General features: G+C 40.9%; 1 protein-coding gene across 1 annotated transcript in view; it reads right to left on the minus strand.

Moving 5' to 3' along the window:
- LOC111875523 (fatty acyl-CoA reductase 1) overlaps window positions 1-18,568 on the minus strand; it is a 234,824-nt gene that overhangs the window by 161,148 nt on the left and 55,108 nt on the right. The gene's annotated exons all lie outside the window — the stretch shown is intronic.

Raw genomic sequence — 18,568 nt, forward strand, 5'->3', positions numbered from 1 at the left:
TAGGATATTGGTGGGAAAGCCAGAAGGAAAGAGACCACTGGGAAGACCAAGGCGCAGATGGGTGGACGATATTAAAATGGATCTTAGAGAAATAGGATGGAATGGTATGGATTGGATTTATCTGGATTGGATAGGGACCAGTGGAGAGCTCTTGTGAACACGGTAATGAACTTTCGGGTTCCATAAAATGCTGGGAAATTATTGAGTAGCTGGAGATTTGGCTTCTCCTCCAAAATGGCTCAGTCCATGAGTAAGTAAGTAAGTAAGTAAGTAAGTTAGCGTCCTCCGTAGTCTAGAGGTAACGTTCCCACCTCATGACTCGTGGTACGCGGGTTCAAACCCGGCGGAGGTCGTGGAGTTTTTAAGGGCAGAAAAATTCAGAGAACAAGTCCTCCGGGAGGGACTTTAAGCCGTGGGTCCCGTGTCGTAGCTTTACGGCACGTAAAACAACCTCATGTCTCCAAAGGAGGTCACTGAGCCAAATTCAAGGACATTTCCCGCCCAACAGTAGTCTCTAACGCCTCTGATAGATGGGGGAAGCATTATAGATACCGCTAAGCCAGTAGAGGCCGAACTCGCTGGCTCGGTCGGGACTGATGGTACGCACCAATATCGGTAGGGTATAGAGACTGGTAGAATATCATAGAGGGAAGCACAATGGACCAATACTGGTCTAAGTGCATGGGGAAACCCACCCTCTCCAATAACAAACTAAGTAAATAAGTTCCTGTACATTCTTTTCGAGATATCCTTGATCAAGACATAATGACACTTCTTACGAACACATGTAAAACAAAAATATGCCACTAACTTTAGAGAGTAGTGTCTTCTGGGATGTGGCATCGTGTATTTTAGTACTAGAAGTTTACAGACGTGTCTCTGAAACATCGGTAACTTCTACCAGATTCAGTTCCCGGAAGATTGTATTCCTCATAGCCATCGTCATGAAAACATGAAATCTCAAACACGAACTAAATAGGAAGTAATTAACATAGTGTGAGTGTGTCTGTACTTCCACGCACTGCAATTCCTCTACTACTAGTTGCTTACAACAATAGAATTTCCGATTCTACTCAGCACTAAGTTGAATATATACATAGTTGTATCTGCAATCGATGGTCATGAAAATCAAGGAAGCAGGAACCTCGAGAAAAGAAACAAAGGAAATTCAAACAAAATTCCATAAGATGTTACAAGACAAATGAGCTATTTCAAGGAAATAGCGGCTTCGTTGCGCTGACCACGCGACACCCTCTATCCGCAAAAGTTGGCACTAAACTTCGCCGACAAGCGGCGGTCGCTCGGTCGGTATAGTTCGCTTGCGGACTAAAAACACGGAGTTTTTATGCATGAAGTTGTGTGAAGAGACAAATGAGAGGTCTGAAGCTGCTGAAATGCTTTTTCTAATAGGAGAAAATCCAGTTACATTCCCAGATAAAGAGACGAGTGAAGATATTAGAATGAATTACAGATTAGTGAAATGGCAAATAGACCCTCAGACTGCAGAGAGAATGATAGGAAGAAGCTGACAGCGTCAAATAAAATGTAAATTTCATGTAGAATTTTTAGGTTAGAATCCGCTGAGGGACGGATATGCCGCGTACTTAAAAAAAGGCAGTTTGCGTAAGATACGAATCTAGAAGGAAGAGGTTAGTGTGCTTAATATTGTAATATTGTGATTAAAACTAACGAGGGACGTAAAATTAATAACAACATACCGGTAACAAGTTTTACGGCCCACTAAATTATATATCATGTGATCTGGAAGAAATTCACTTAGCCTCTTGGTTAAGATGTCATAACTTTTATAATTCGCATCTATTCAATATTTTCTATACCAGGAAACAACAGTAGCACGGCTGCTGGGAGGCTGATGTTCTCTGAATAGATTTTGGTGCCAGTGACAAATGTTAAATTATCATAATAAATTGTTAATTACGATCTAAAAGTTTTCTGATGATGGTATTTTAGTACAAATATTATGTTCTTGGACATTATCCATCGTTTTGTCTTTATCTAAAAGTCTTCAAGTTTATTTTTCAAAACACAAGGTTTCGGAGACTGGATTCTGTTTCTGTCTTCATATACTACCTGTGTTTGATTTATGTACCCCATCTTGAAACTGGCACAGGTGTCCGGAGATAGGGACTAACTCTATCGTTTGCGATCATCTGAGTGGGTTTTACCTGAAGACGGAGACAGAAACCAGTATCCGAAATGCTGTGTTTAGATAGAGACGGTGGATAATGTCCGAAAACATCATATTTGTATAAATTCTTAATTGTTTGCTGTTAATCGCAAATTAAGTGGTGATTCCTGCTCTACGAATAGAATCTCTGTACACTGCCGACAGTTCTAAATATTCAGACGTTCAGTAACAGGACTATTTGTAACCACACAGCATGTCACTTGCTATAGCCTTCTTTTTGTGTTAAAATAGTATTTAAGAGAAAGTTTCTATACGGGGAGACGGGTGCAAAATTGTTCGTAATAAAATTACTTCAGTTCTAAAGCTTATTTCGCTACTCTATTAGCAGACGTATTAAAGTAAAGCAGTGGCACGCACGCAGAGAACCTGCACAAAATAACACGCGAGTTGTGCTGAAAGCAAGAGGTAGCCGCTGCAGCACATATGTATAAACATAGAGCAGGTATCTCTGTGATTTGGGTTTTTAAAATTTAATTTAAATTTTAAATATTAAAGCTAAATGAGGATTTAAAAAGATTAAACCAATCGACGTGTGAATATTCATAAAACACAATTGACAATATCGACAAGGGGATTTTTGGAATATCGGGTGCCGATTGACGACAGAAAATGAACAATTGGAAATCTGGAGTTTAAATGTTAATATTGAGTGCAGTGTGACAGCTACGTGAAGTGAAATACACCTGATGATGACCGATTACGGCCGGAAACATGTAATGTGAAAGAAGGGGGCAAAGAACTACAATAAAGTGTTGCATTTACGACGGAGTTTATATTATACATATAGAAACTTTTTTCGTTACGTTTATAAACTATAAGCCTCTCCCAATGCCCAGTAACCCAAGACGGTAACCCCTAACCTGCAGCAAAGGAACAGACAATATGGACGATGTGTTTGTGATGTACTGTAACCATGATTTCGATAGGACGAAGAGCAAAGAGGCGTGACTGGACTTACATGCAGAGAACCCAAATTATAATTTATTCTGCTGTGTTTCTTTCCGAGGCCGAGGGTAAAGAAGAGTATCGTGTTGAAATCTCAAATAGATTCACATCTTTTAAAAAATTACATGATCAGGTGGACTAGGAACTGGGAAACTGTTTGAGATAAAATCAAAATTTCAACGAAAGAGAGTCTATGTTGTTAGTAATTGAAGTAGCATGAACCATGGTTTGACAAAGTGTGTTCAGAATTATTAGACTAAAGGAAACAAGCCAAATTGTAGTGATTACAAGATCCCAGTGAAATAAATGGGGATAAGCTGAACAATAAAAGGCGTGAAACCAACGGACATTTCAGGAAAAAAGAAGGAATATCTTAAAGACAAAATTGATGACCTTGCAACGAACCGTAAGAACAAGAACATTAGAGATCTGTATAGAGTAATAAATTACTATAAGAGGGGTTACCAACCTACAAGTAACTTAATGAAGGATGAGAATGGTGATCTGTTTGCAGATTTCCGCAATACTTTGAATGGGCGGAAAACTACTCCTCTCAATTATTGAACGTACATAGGGTCAGTGCTGTTAGGCAGACAGAAATGCATCCAGCTGAGCCGTTAGTACCTGATCCTAGTCCTTCTGAGATTGAAAGTGCTATTGCAGAGTTGAAAAAATATAGATCACCCGGTAGTTATCAAATTCCGGCAGAAATAATTGAAGCAGGAGGTGAAATGCACGTATTACGGTCTGAGATCCATGAATTCATTAACTATATTTGGAATAAGGAAAAGTTGCTTGATCAGTTTAAGGAGTCAATTATTATACTAATTTACAAGAAGGCGATAAAACTGACTGTAGTTATTATCGTGGAATATCAATGTTATCAACTTCATACAAAATTTTGTCCAATATTCTTCTCTCGAGGTTAAGTCCTTAAAGTAAATGTAAAACTAAAGGTATCCCTATAATAGGCCGTGGAGACCCATAGGGTTATGAGATGTTGAGGTTCCCACATTTTCTAGACAATCGGCTCATAGATGGCTGTAAGGCTGTCAGCCCTACGCGCCGACCGCCCGTTTCCCCCAAGAATATTCCTGGTACTCATTTCTGTTAGAGGTTGAGTCGACCCCAGGGCCATAGTGCGGCTGGAAGGGTTAGGTCAATTGGAAAAAAGCCAGTGACAAGGTTAAGTCCATACATATATGAAATTATTGGGGATCATCAGTGTGGGTTTCGACGTAACAGATCAACAACTCATCACATTTTTTACATTCGTCAGATACTGGAGAAAAAATGTAGTCAGTGAGACAGTATATCACCTATTCGTAGACTTCAAGAAAGCCTGTGATTCAGTTGGGAGGGAAGTGTTGTACAGTACTCTCAGAGAGGTTGGGGTGCCCATTTAGCTAGTTAGACTCAATAAAATATGTTTAAACTGAACATATTGTAACAGATTTGATCAATGCGTTGCCAGGCAACGGCTGGAGGAGTGAGTCCAGAAGAATTTTTAGTTCCGAGGATCCAGAGTGATTGAAGACGAAATAACAAGAAGACTTCACAGTGATCTGAAGTGCTAATTTATGTGTTGGATCCGTTGCTAGGAGACGACTAGTGTAAACTGAGAATTCCAGTACGTGCAACGATGGACCGGAAATTGTATAAATCGGTGATGGCGCTCTATTAATGATAATTAAGATAACTTGTAACCGAAGTACTAATAAGTGCAATTATCAATCCGAATCCCATCTTTAGTCACTGATACAGGCGCTGATATAGTGAAGTCAGTATAGGTAAGCATTTATTTGATAATTTTCCTATCCAGAATAGTCTTAAACAAGATGATGTTTTAACGCTACTCTTTTACATTAGAAAGGTCCAGGAAAACCTGTTGGGACTGAAATTAAGTGGAATACAGCAACTCTTGGTCTGTGCAGATGATGTAAATTTATTGAGAGATAACATAAATACAATAAAGAAAATGATAGAAGCTCTATTGACGCTAGTAAGGAGGCTTGTCTAGAAGTAAACACATAGGAAACTACATATATGTTGCTGTCTCGTCACCAGACTGCAGGGCAAAATGGTAACATAAGGTTAGCTAACAGAAGCATAGAAAATGTGGAACAGTTCAAGTACGTAGTTGGGAATGACAATAACACATCAGAATTTGATTCAGAGGGAAATTAAGAGGCGACTGAAATCGGGTAATGCTCCCTATCATTCAGCCCAGTAGCTCTTGTCTTGTCGTCTGGTGCCTAAAAACATAAAAATTAAAATATCAAACCTATAAATTTGCCTGTGGTGTCATATGGGTACCAAATTTTGGCTCTGACATTAAGAGTCTGAGGGTGGGTGAGAACAGGGTGCCGAGGATAATATTTGGACAGAAGAGGGATGACGTGACAGGAGGTTGGAGAAAACTGCATATTGAGGAGCTTCATAACTTGTACTCTTCGCCAGTTATAACCAGAATGATCAAGACAAGGAGGGTGATATCTGTAGGGCATGTAGCACGAATGGGGCGAAGAGGAATGTATATAGGATGTTGATGGGAGAGCCAGAAGGAAAAAGACCACTAGGAAGTTCCAGACATAGGTTGGTGGATAATATTAAAATGGATCTTAGAGAGTTATAATGAGGTGGTATGGACTGGATTCACCTGGCTTAGGATACGGATCAGTGGAGGGCGCTTGTGAACACGGTAATAAACCTTCGTGTTCCATAAAACGATGGTAATTTCTTGAATACCTACATAATTGGAGGCTTCTCAAGAAGGGCAGAGCTCCATATAGTTACTTAGTTATTTTGTCTGAGAATCTTCTGGGTTCTTTTAACTCTGGAATGTGTCAATATTAACTGTTTTGGCAGTTACATTACAAGAAAACCAAAACATCTGTGGAATTATGGTGATGAGTAGCGAAACTAGCTACAGTGACTAAAATAAACCGATAAATTTCCATGAGCTAGGTGATTCGATTCCGCGATCCCATCATTTGCATAACCTAAAATTATGTGTGCTGTTACACAGCCCATTAAACTCTTTCACTTCTTAAGCTAAGAGCACTCCGATGCTGCGACCTTCGCCCTCAAGGCTGTATGCTATTTTGAACAATTACCCTTCTTTCAACCCAGTGTGTAGGCGTAAATGCTGATGCTTATCTAAATCTGACCAACTCGGTAGTTAAGTGACTATTAACCTGCGGATACAACAGGAACACAACTAACGAGTCTGAACAAACACTGCTGCCACCTACGGCAGAATGGAATGTCTAAAAATAAATCCTTGCAATACTAGAAATATGTACAACTATGTAACGTGCTTCATTCTTGAAAGAAGGTTTGCAAACTTCCGTAGCCACACATTAACATTTCAAACAGAGCCCAGTTCGTGATGACAGCATAAATACGCCCCTCTGAGCATGAAGAGTCTAGATATACCTGTCTAGACATATATGAGGGTCGTACTGAAAGTCATGAGCAACAATTTTTTGTAAAGTAACATGCTTTATTACTGACAAACCAAATACACCACCTCAATCTACAGACCTTTCTTTATTTTTCCACATAATCGCCACTTTATTTGTACACATTTCTCCCAGCGTTCTCGGAGTTTAAAAATTCCCCTTCTGTAAAATTCCGTTCCAGCCATCCGAAGACACTGACGCACTGCTTTCTGAATTGCCTTTCTTGTCTCAAAACGTTGTCCACGCAGCTGATCCTTCACAAAACCGAAAAGATGGTAGTCGGAGGGTGCCAGATCAGGGCTATAGGAGGGGTGCGGAAGAACTTCCCATCCCTTCCTTGCAATTGCTTCCAATGTGACCTTTGTGGTCTTCGGTCAATAACCACGGGACCCAACGAGCACAAACTTTCCTATAGCCCAAGCTTTCATTAATCTCCTGTACTGCACTGTGTCCTATTCCAAGTTTTCGGGCTATTGTGTCCACAGTCACACGCCTGCCATCTTGAATGATCTCATTCACTCTTTCCTTGTTGCGTTCAGTTGAGGCCGTTCGAGGACGACCGCTCCGAGGCTCGTCTTCGATGCTGGTGTTCCCATCTTTAAAAGGTTTCACCCATCTTCGAACACTGCTTGCACCCATGCACACACTTCCATAAGCACGCTGAATTCAGAAAGCAGTGCGTCAGTGTCTTCGGATGGCTGGAACGGAATTTTACAAAAGGGGAATTTTCAAACTCCCAGAACGCTGGGAGAAATGTGTACAAAGAAGTGACGATTATGTGGAAAAATAAAGAAAGGTCTGTAGATTGAGGTGGTGTATTTGGTTTCAATAATAAAGCATGTTACTTCACAAAAAATTGTTGCTCATGACTTTCAGTACGACCTACGTATATGGGTGGTGTTTGATTCGTATCTCGTCCGGGACACCTGTGATCCTGACAGGCTTTTGGGATTTTTCTCAGTCCACAGACGAAAGTGGGAGGATACAAATTCTATCACGCCACGACCGCTTCCTTCTACCTAGATATTTTCCAATTCATCTTGCATCTATTATATTGTAGCATGTAGACCCGTTGCTAAGTAACGATTCTGCAAACAATGCCCTTTGCTAGGCAACTAATTCCTAACACGCACCAATGGATTATCTGGGAAGAGGTGTTCCCTAACGCAGTCCGTGAGACTACTGCATGACGCAGCAATAGAAGAAGTGTTGGAAGCGGTCGTATATAATATATTTTACTTACATAGCGGCTGGCTACGGACTAGAAGATCTGGGTTCGATTTCCGGCAGTGTAAGGTTTGTCCTTCGTGGAGGCAGAGTAAAATATTTCCATCATAGCCCTGGGAATCGCAGGAGGCGACGAAAAATTAACCCAGTGCCTGGGGGTGTAACAGCGCCACCCCCTCCGTGGGGGATATAAATGCGGGAATCTGGCACTCCAGTTTGCGGAACTATCGAATCGGAGGCACTAAAATGTGGTTAAGAGTCCCGCGGAACTAGGACCTGAAAATGACTGCGCGGTTGAGAGGGCCAGCAGCAACTGTAAATGACAGACCCATCCTCTCGTCAGAGAGGATGTTACATAAGGACTATAACCGCAAGTGCTCAGTAGGAAAATAAATTTACTTGTTGCGTGTCTCATGGGGCTTGTCGACAAGACGAACTGACCGGCGGTAAACCGCCAGTCGTAAAGTAATTCTGACTCTGACTCTGTTGGAAGCGGTGTTTTCTGTGCGGTCTGTGCCGAGGTGTTATAAGCAGGACGAGTCTAGATTTCAGATAGTTGTGAGACAGACACCAGGCAGTACGGGTGTGAACAAGGAAGCTGAGAAAGCTACGGGGTTGAGAGCCGTCACCAGACAACGACTGGTGAAGCCACAACAGACTGGAAAGTCTTAGTGCGTGCTGTAGTAAATTTTAAATTGTATGAATTAGCGATGACGCTGTAGCTACATGTGATTACAGTTTGTAAACGTTCAATAAATCCAATTACCAAACCAAGCCGCATCTATACTCACTCTATCACGTGACAATATTTTACACTAAATGGTCTCGGTACTGAAAGGCGCCCGTAAACAGCCCACAAGAAAAGAAGGAAAGAACACGTTTACATGTCACATAATAGCAAGAAACGTCTGCAACAGTTCTTCGTATATCACACTGATCTTAACGTCTAATCATTGCAGATATAAATCAATATTCACTGTAGATAGTTTCGGTTAATTCTGTTATTATTCCACCTGTTGTTGTGGGTGATGTTTCCGACGTTTCAAATGTACATTCTATCTTCGTCTTGTTTCGCAAATGGAGGCAACATATACCTCAGAAACGTCAATAACATCGTCCATAGCCACAGAGAGCAACAACCCAAGAACAGAATTAGCATTACAAGGAACAACACGAAAGCGCGATATAAATAATACGGATAGGATTCACTGTGGTGGCAACATGTATGATTAAGATGAATTGCCTACTGAGGCTAGTGACAACCCACTGGCCCATACCCATCTTTACAGCACAGATCTATGGGCCTTGCATTTCATTCGCTGAGTGATAGCCAATGGAAACGCAGAGTGATGTAGTGATAGAGAGAATGGATGCTTTCACTGAAGAACAAGATGAAGTCCCCGATATTACTTAATCGTTTGACAACAATGGCGACGACAGCAAAGCCTCGTCCGGCATCCAATTAACAAGCAAGAATTATAAACTTGTTTTCAGTATGTACGATTTGAGGTTTTCAGGGCTGTGACTATGAAGAAAGGAGTCTTCTGGGATGTGGCACCGTGCAGATGTGGTGTTAACCGACGTTTCGGAAGAACGTATGGCCTCCATCTTCAAGGTATAAGGAAGATGGAGGCGATACGTTCCTCCGAAACGTCGGTTAACACCATATTTACACGGTGCCACATCCCAGAAGACAGCTTTCTTCATTGTTTTCAGTCCTCTACTGCCCGAAGTCAGCATAGAGATCAGTAAGATTCTTCGAGAAAATTCATCTGTTCCAAACATTGTTTACATATGAGTGAATGAGGAAAGTGGATTGACGAAAGGGTAATAATAATTGATGTACACACTAACAACCGAGCAGAAGAGCCGAAACAGAACTACGCTTGCCGCCCGGGGCGGAAGAAGTTGAGCAAAGCTGAACTCGCGGCTTCTTTGGGTCTGCTACTTGTGTATCGTGCGCAAAAAGGGAATGGCAAACCTCTAAATGAGTTCTGGTCATCTGACTGTAGTATCCTATAAAGTGAACTTGTGCCTGTGCTTAATTAGTTAAGCACTATGCAATTAATAGAGTATAGAGGTATAGCTCCGCCTTTCTTTACCTCGGCACTAGATGGACGTGAGTGGTCAGCTTCACGCCCCTGCCTCTTTATTACCAGGGAGATACTCCCGTATCCATTGGACAGGAAGCTGGGTGGTTCTAAGAGTTCAGTCTGGGGGCTGCGGACGAGAGAAAGACCTTCCGCTGCCGAGAATCAAACCCCGGCTGTCCAGCTCATCGTTATAACGACTGAGCTATATATGTAGGGATATATATGTGCTGATATATTGTAAGGGATTTGATCAACGCGTTGCCAGGCAACAGCTCTGTCAACTCAGTCGAACACGCAACAATAGAGGAAGCTGTGTTTTCTGTAGATCCGACGGACGAACCGTTAGACTGGCTGGATATCGGTCACGTTGATATATGTTTGCTGTAGGTCCATGTGCGTTCCACGGCTATATAAGTAAGAGTGACAGAATTCGTTCAGTGCAGTTACGTGTAGTAGCAGCGGCAGAAGCACGCGAACAAGCAAGCAATAAGCTCGAGGCGTACAGAAGAGTACAAGAAGTCAGCCTTTGAAGGTTTAACGTGTGATTAGAAGACTTACGTGTGCTATACTTCAGTGGTGTTAGGAATGTGTGATTTAGGGAGACACTTTTAGTTCCTGTGTTATAAATCCGTGAAGACTAGTGCAGATAGACTGAAGAGATTAGCGTGGAGTGCTTTATAGTGTGAAAATTAGTAACAGTGTAATAATTAATTGTAGTTACGACCCGTAGGTCGTTAATAAATCCAATTACCAATCCAAACCCCGTCTTTAGTCATTATGACACGTGACAATATACTGATTTTTAACGTTAATGGTAACTGCTATTCAAGGTATAGCGCGTCCGTATTTGTTCAGATTACCAGTAATTCTGATGGAGACTTATCTTTCAAGGCATGTGAAGGTACAGTAAGTTATAGCAACAGTCATTTTCTTTAAAATCTTTACATAGACTTTTTTTTTCAAAAAACTCCCCGTGTGGTTGAACCCTATATGGACTGCATTTTGAAGACGAAATTTAAAAGTCTGCTAACAATCAGCTGTCGACAAAGTGCATCTTATTTAGTTATATTTTATTTGTTTATATTTAATTAGCGACAGTTCAACTTATATCGTGTCCGGATGTTAGAACGGGTAGGGAGCAATGAACTGGAAAACATTTGGAAGGAAGCGGTGGAATTCTCATCTGATGAGGAAAACCACGAGAAAAACCAGTACAGCAAAGAAAGAAAGAGAAGATCAACAGTGAAAATATTTGTTTACGTATTTCCACATTATCAGTTCAGTTCTGTTTTATTAAATGTACACCAAGTCGGAAAATGTTGCAAATAATTCTTTTAAGAATTTCACATTTTATATCAGGAATTATTAATAATTATTGTAAGGAAGTAACGATGTTACATTTGAGAATAATTTAAAATCCAGTTGCTGTGGAACTACGTAAATGGCTCAAAATGAAATTCGGCCTGCAACTTTCAGTATATTATCTCAATACCAAATTCCTAAAATTCCTTCAACACGTAATTCTGGAGATGAAACTTGCGACTGAACAGAAGGGCAAAGTTAAATTGTTAAACCTTAAATTAAATTTTACATCCAAATATTGAAAGCTGGAACTGTGACTTAAATGACATGTGATTCATCCATTTTCTATTTTCGACCGTTGTGTATGTCACAAAATTCGAGATTTGTGTAAGATCCGTCAAAATTTTAAATCAACAGGCAGAGAGCATTGGAACTCTCTGCACAATTCCGGAACTTGTCCAAAAAACTTGCGATGTCTGTTCATTTTATGTAAGGCCACCAGAATTCATTTAAAATACGTATCTACGTATTTCACGGTGACAGCGCTGTCTGTAAGGGAGGCCATGTAACGCAAGTGACATGAGAAATACACACGCAACAAGATGCACAAAGTGAAGACGCATAAAGTTCTTGCTGAAATCGCGAAGAGAATAGATCACTTATGATATCAAGGCATATGGTTAAGGATGATATTAAAATGGACTTTGAAAATTATATTTGAGGATACGGATCGGATTAATCTATCGCAGAATAAGAACAAATGTTGGACTGTTGTGAATGTATAATGTACCTTCGGATTCCATTAATCAGAGTATACATTCTCGAATGCTAAAGTGGTACATGAATGATGAACTGAAAACGTTTGAAAGGAAGCGATTGCAGCCTGATCGAGTTACTGTGTCAGAACTTACCACGAGGACTAAGAGAAACAAACGGAAAGCGTCTGACAACATTGCAATATTTCCATATGCCATTATACGAAAATTCTGCGTCTCGCATATTTGAACTGAGTCGCAAACAGCAGTAGTGCCGGAAGCTGCCGGTTACGTAATTCGTTTCATATTGTGATGCTAACGTCATTTGTTAGGAACGCACAAATAGCGGCTCCCAGTTAGTACCAGACGCGAAGGAGCAAGAGCTACGTACTTATCTCTTCGTTGGGGCTGAGGGTTCTTAACCAGTGTTCCGCGAGCACCCTTCGAAATTTGCTACTCCTATGTCCTGAAATCATAATATTTATTGAATAGTACGATGTGGTTAGAGAGCTCTGGTACAAATGTTTATTGCTAGAGGGATGTTTCTCTTTGCCATAGCGTCCGTATCATTTCTGGTTCCCCGTGGCGTCCTAACCTAAGGGTACTGGGAGCATTTCTTTCCGGGGACAAAGAGCGATGCTGACTCCTCACTAATTCTGAGTTATGAGATTAAGAATACGTGGAGATATATCTCCACCTTCCCATACACCTTCATGGTGTGGTGATTAATTAAGAGGAGTGGAAATTTTACCTTCTTTTTTGCAGTCAATGATGGAAATAGCGCACCTCAATTTCTGCGTACTGGGTCATGCTGGGTTCTAAATCACGTCCATCGAAACAAGAGGACCTATTAGACTTGCTCATGATTAGAAATGCGCGCTCAGTGTTGCGAGATATTGTAGGTTACTTACGCCAGTAGTATAAAAAAATTGCGTGCATTTGTAACGTGCATTAAAAATTCAATGACTTTCATCAAGTTTTATATATCAACACATTCTATTTATTCTCGGATTCGCCATATTTTACTTTACATTTTCGTGCGGAATTACAAGATGCATACTTTAACGTATTGTTACGTGCTCGGGGTTCCATGACGAATAATAACGGATTCTGGATTTGATGATTAGAATTAGTAACACCTTCGGTTACAAGTTATCTTAATCACACTCAACTATTCATAAATCACTAGGACACGCTCCATTCTCTTCCTCATACGCTGTAGGGCTCTTCTGCTCTCAGTTATTCTGGGCAACCCTTATCAATTCTTCGGCACTGACCCCACGGAAAACACGCGTCACGTGTTATCAAGAATGCGTGTTTACAGCACTGTTGTCTAATAATAGATCTCCTATTGTTGCGCCTATTTTGGTACGGGCTATTTATAAAAAATCTGTCTCCACGGGAATGTGTTTACTGGGTGGTTGCCTATCAATTGATCTATAGGTCACAGTGTATATAAACATTGCAATAGGTTGGCTTTACTTAACGATTCTGTTTCAGTTAAATGGATGTGAAGATGATGAATATAAAGTAGGTAAATTATTGAAAGAAAGCATTTGTAACCACTTCAGTGTTCTATACAAACATTCTCGCGAAAGAACTGAGAAAAACCACAACCCTTAATCAGGATGCCTCATCGAATGTACTTACTACTACCATAAGTAAGAAAGCGAAATAAAATTTCAAGTCGATCTTATATTTAATTAAGCACGAAGCCTTTAAGATGTATTGAAGAGTAGATACATAACCCTAATAATTCTTAACCTTGACATTGTGTTAAGGTGAATGTTTAGCTATATCCTCGGCCGCTTTAGTCCCGGCGAAAGAGCCCTCCGTAGCTACAGGATAGGAAACTGAGTACTCTCCAAAGCATTTATGAATGAAGTGATGAAGAGAAAGCATTCCGTCCCTGCAGAGAATCAAATCTAGGTCTCTAGGTTGTAATCTAGTTTCTGTACTGACTGAGATATCCCTATCTAATAGAATTAAATAAGTTACTTTCAAACGAACTGGTGTTCTTTCTGCCCCACAAGTTCGGGAGACCATCATGTCGATGTGCTGAAACCCAAATGATTTTTAATCTAAACTGACTTCAGATAACTTGGTATTCCAGATAATTTTTATGAATGTTTATTATTTTATTATTATCATTCATTTCAACTTCAAATGGGCTTTTACCAGGTGGCAGTGGTACTACAATTAGACACAACACAAAATAATACATCACGCTTAAACAAAACACAGTACCCAAAACTACACAAAAAATAAAGGACACACAATGAATACAATGCAGATACAATTATATAATTATAACGAATACTATTACAACTACAGTGTTTGGCAATGAAAACAAAATGAATGAGACAACGAGTGCATACACAAGCGACTCGCTCCTAGAGTTCAGAAGGTTCTCTTTTACCTCGATTGAAGATACGTGTATTTATAATAGGAAAACAAAATTATGCAGTAATAAATATCGAAATGAGAGGCTTGATAGTTGTGTTTTCTGAGTAACGACAGTTAATCATCGCCTGCTAGCTGGACGACGCCACAACAATGACACAAACACCAAACTCCCTGGCCCGTAGTCCGCAAGCGAACTATACCGACCTAGCGACCGTCGTTTGTCGGCGAAATTAGTGCCAACTTTTGCGGATAGGTGTCACGTGGTCAGCGCAACGGATACTCATTGCTGTTGATCTCGGTTTCTCTAGACCGGTGTCGCTATTTCCATGAAATAGCTCCTCAATTATCCTCACGAGGCTGAGTGGACCCCGTTCCACACCCAATACTTCTCAGAAAATCTCGTAGCGCCGGGAACCGAACCCAGGACCTCTGGATCTGTAACCAGTAACTCTGATCACTAGACCACAGAGGCGGTCGACAAACACCAGACTCCGAGAAAAAGCTGAGATCATAGGCATAAGCAGGCTGCGGGCGACACTACAGAACATTCCAAGGTTGTTCAAATTTAGCAAAACATGCCATTCGCTCTCTCAAGCATTTCACACTTCATTTGCGTCAGTCAACGAGCACAGCTCTTATATTCCCCGCAATTAGTGTTCCAAGATTTGAACGAGTGTACTCATCAAGTACCGGAATTATCATGACCGAGCTTTCTTCTTTATTTAAATTATGATTCACTTGACGACATTATCTGTAGCCCAGATTGCACAGCGCCGAATGCTAGCACGATAGTGAAGAGACGAATTAGAAATGATGTGGAAATGAAGGGTCGTATGCTGTTCGTACGTACCATTCGTGTATTAGCCTAGATGAATTTACGGAAACCCCGGTCGGTCAGTCAGTCGGTGTTTCGGCTGAGACTCTTACCGCTCAACCTATTCGCTCGGTATTTTTCTTGTCGTTTTCTCACTCATACGAATGAAAAACAACACAACGATATTACATTGCAGCATCCTGTTGCACTGTGTTGTTCTGATTTTGCGTTCCTCTTCCTGCCGCCTATGTGCAGTGTCGGTTAGCATTCACCTGTTTCCTTCTCTTTGTTTTATATAACTAAATGTTTAAGCTGTACCGGCTGGCATCATGCGTACAGGTTGCTGTGATGAAGGAACCTGCTGCCCACTTAAATGCTGTTCTGCTTTGCTTATGTAATTACCAAGGACTAATTCTAGGTTATGTGAGTTAACGAGGTGTTACCATGCACGTGTTTGCCTCAACGGTAATATGTGATGGGTATACTAGAGTTTTATTTTAAGGTGCTTATTTATGTACGTTTAGTCTCTGCCTTCTAAAAGAAGTTATTGAAGGAAAGATAGAGGGGAGGATAGAAGTGACCAGAAGACGAGGATGAAGACGTAAGAAGATGCTGGATGACCTTGGGGACAGAAGAGGATATTCTCATTTGAAGGAGAAAGCTCTAGATCGCATTAAGTGGAGGAACTGTTTTGGAAGAGACTGTGGACCTGTCGTCTTGACAGATTACTGATGAATGAGTCTCTACATATCTGATGTTATGGTTTTTTTTTTTTGTTCATTTATCTTTTGTTAGGCTTGTGGTTGTCCTGAATAATTTTGTTGGAGCGGAAGTGTGCTGTTTGGCTCTCGGCCATAATAGTCATTCTTGGTAGGTGTTTCTTTGACGTCGGCTATGTTGATACCTTGGATGCGGGGCGTGTTGAGTGCCGGTAGGTGTTTCCGTGACGTCGAATATGTTGATACACTGCCCCCAAGGTATCAACACAGCCGACGTCACGGAAACACCTTCCACGAATGACCATGATGGTCGACCGCCAAACAAAAAGTTCCGCTCCAACAAAAATATTCATGACAACCACAAGAGGAAAAAAAAGATAAATCATAAAAAAAGGTGACATCAGGTGTGTATAGACAGAACGTACATAAATATGCGCCTTCAAATAACACTGTAACATAACCCATCACATGTTACAGATAATGCAAACACGTGTATGGTAACAGTTCTTTAACTCACATAACCTAGAATTTTTTTTTTCAATGGCTGTTCCAGCCCATTCAGGCCTCAGGCCTCTTATTCAGTTCCGTACTAATTTTTCACTCATTTGACGAGTGATCAGCCCGTCGCAACACCGTTACCTAAACACAGAAAAAACGCATACACACACCAAACATCTATGTCTTGAGTGGGATTGGAACCCACTATCCTAGCATCCGATTGAGCGAAGGCAGTTCATGCCCTGGATCGCTCGGCTACCGTTNACATTATATATTTCGGATTTTCACCATTTTGGATTATCCATTCTTCCTATTCGTCCGAATTGCTGAGATTTTGCTGTATTTCGACTCCCTTCTAAAATCCCATACGAGAGCAAAATGGCCAACACTTTCGGCCTATCCTGCAAAATATAAGTCATTCTGCCTGACCTAGAGATCACCTCATTAGAAAATTTCTGCTCAGCAAATACAAGGAGCAAGGCAGACACCTGATTCAGCCTGCTTGCAGACTTGATTGTTTCTTTATTTATTTTAAGATTCTATTATAACTGCAATTGTTGTATTATTTCCTATGAAAAAGTAGAAAATTAGAATCATTTTTCACTGTGGTAAAATGAAAGATCTTGTCACGGCCCATTTGAAGGTATCTCATTAATAGCACGAGCTTAGTGATAAAGCTCACCAAGACGTTCCATCAGTGTCTCCAGGCAGATGCTAGGCATTCATCCTTCTGCAGAATATTCAACTTACAATTACAACTTCTACAATTCGCCTTATTGTTCCTAATCCGACCTCCGTACTTGATAAATCGTCTAAAGGTACTGCATAAACAAACATCCCACAACATATTTACTTCTGTTGCATACTTCATTTAAAAGGCGTACGAACACTGTAAATTCTTGTCCAAAAGCATTACGTAGGGGTCAAGAAGGCGGTGGGCAAGGACTACTGGTACATTATGATAATGTCTCATATTGCGTCATGTCCTGTAATGTCACAAAGATGTTTCACTTAAACAGAAATTTAAATCTCTTTACAAAACATGTTTTGCAGGATTCTGTATTTTGTCCATAAATTAAAATCATTCTCCGACCAAGAAACGTATGTCACACATCATTAATTTTAAAGGAGGAAAGCTGGACTGATTATATGATCTAACTACACAACCTACTGTGTTTCAGATAATTTGAAGTAACGATGAAAATTAATATCACTAGATGCAAGAAGTGCCGGTCACGGTAGCCGAGCGGTCTAAGGCATGCACTGTCTTCGCTCGCTCGGAAGCCGGGATCGTGGGTTCGAATCCCACTCAGGGCATGGATGTTGGTATGCGTTTTTCTGTGTTTGTCTACAGGTAGATGCCTTGCGACGAACTGATCACTCGCCCAAGGAGTCCTACCGAATGTGTAAGATCTAGAAAAACCGAAGTGAACGGAGAAGTTCATGGAGGTAGGCCTAGGCCCACTGGGGCTGTAGTGCCAAGGAAAAAAAATGCAAGAAGTATTGATGTAATAACACAGATCATTTTAAGGCTTCCTCTTACTTACAGGAAATGTTCTTCACTTTGTCGGAAATTTCGCAGAAAACGTGGATAAGAAAACAGGATGAGATAGCTCATTTCAGAAGATGAAACCCCTTTTTTTAATTTCCGTTTTCGCAGAAATATATTTTCCTTCGAGTGACAAGTAACCCTATGTCAGATTAGGGAAGTGTCTGACGGCTATCATTAAGATGGGTAATATAAGGAATCTACGTAAGCCCAGACTCTCGGATATTTGGGTACAGGAAATAATGCACAAGTACAGTGCGTACAATCAAGTGCGCGCCGCGGCTGCAATTTGCCGTGAGTCATACCACCGCAGAACGGATGCAACTCCTCCCCGCGACTGCAGTGCCGTTCCCCGATAGCGTGAGTGTAGTGGTGTCGCTGAGTCTCCGTCCATCAGTTGCTCTACATGCACACATTTATAAGAATACAGTAAAAAGATAACTTACCGTGGTTTATAACAGGTGCTGAAAGTGACCTCCTTCTGCTTGCAAACATGCCGCGCATCTCACAAATAAATTACGCGACACTCTCTGCAGTTCGTCGACGGTAATTGAATGAATTACGCGTGTAATTTCATTTTGAAGACT

The sequence above is a fragment of the Cryptotermes secundus genome, unplaced genomic scaffold (genome assembly GCF_002891405.2).
Source record: "Cryptotermes secundus unplaced genomic scaffold, Csec_1.0 scaffold468, whole genome shotgun sequence".
NCBI lineage: Eukaryota > Metazoa > Arthropoda > Insecta > Blattodea > Kalotermitidae > Cryptotermes > Cryptotermes secundus.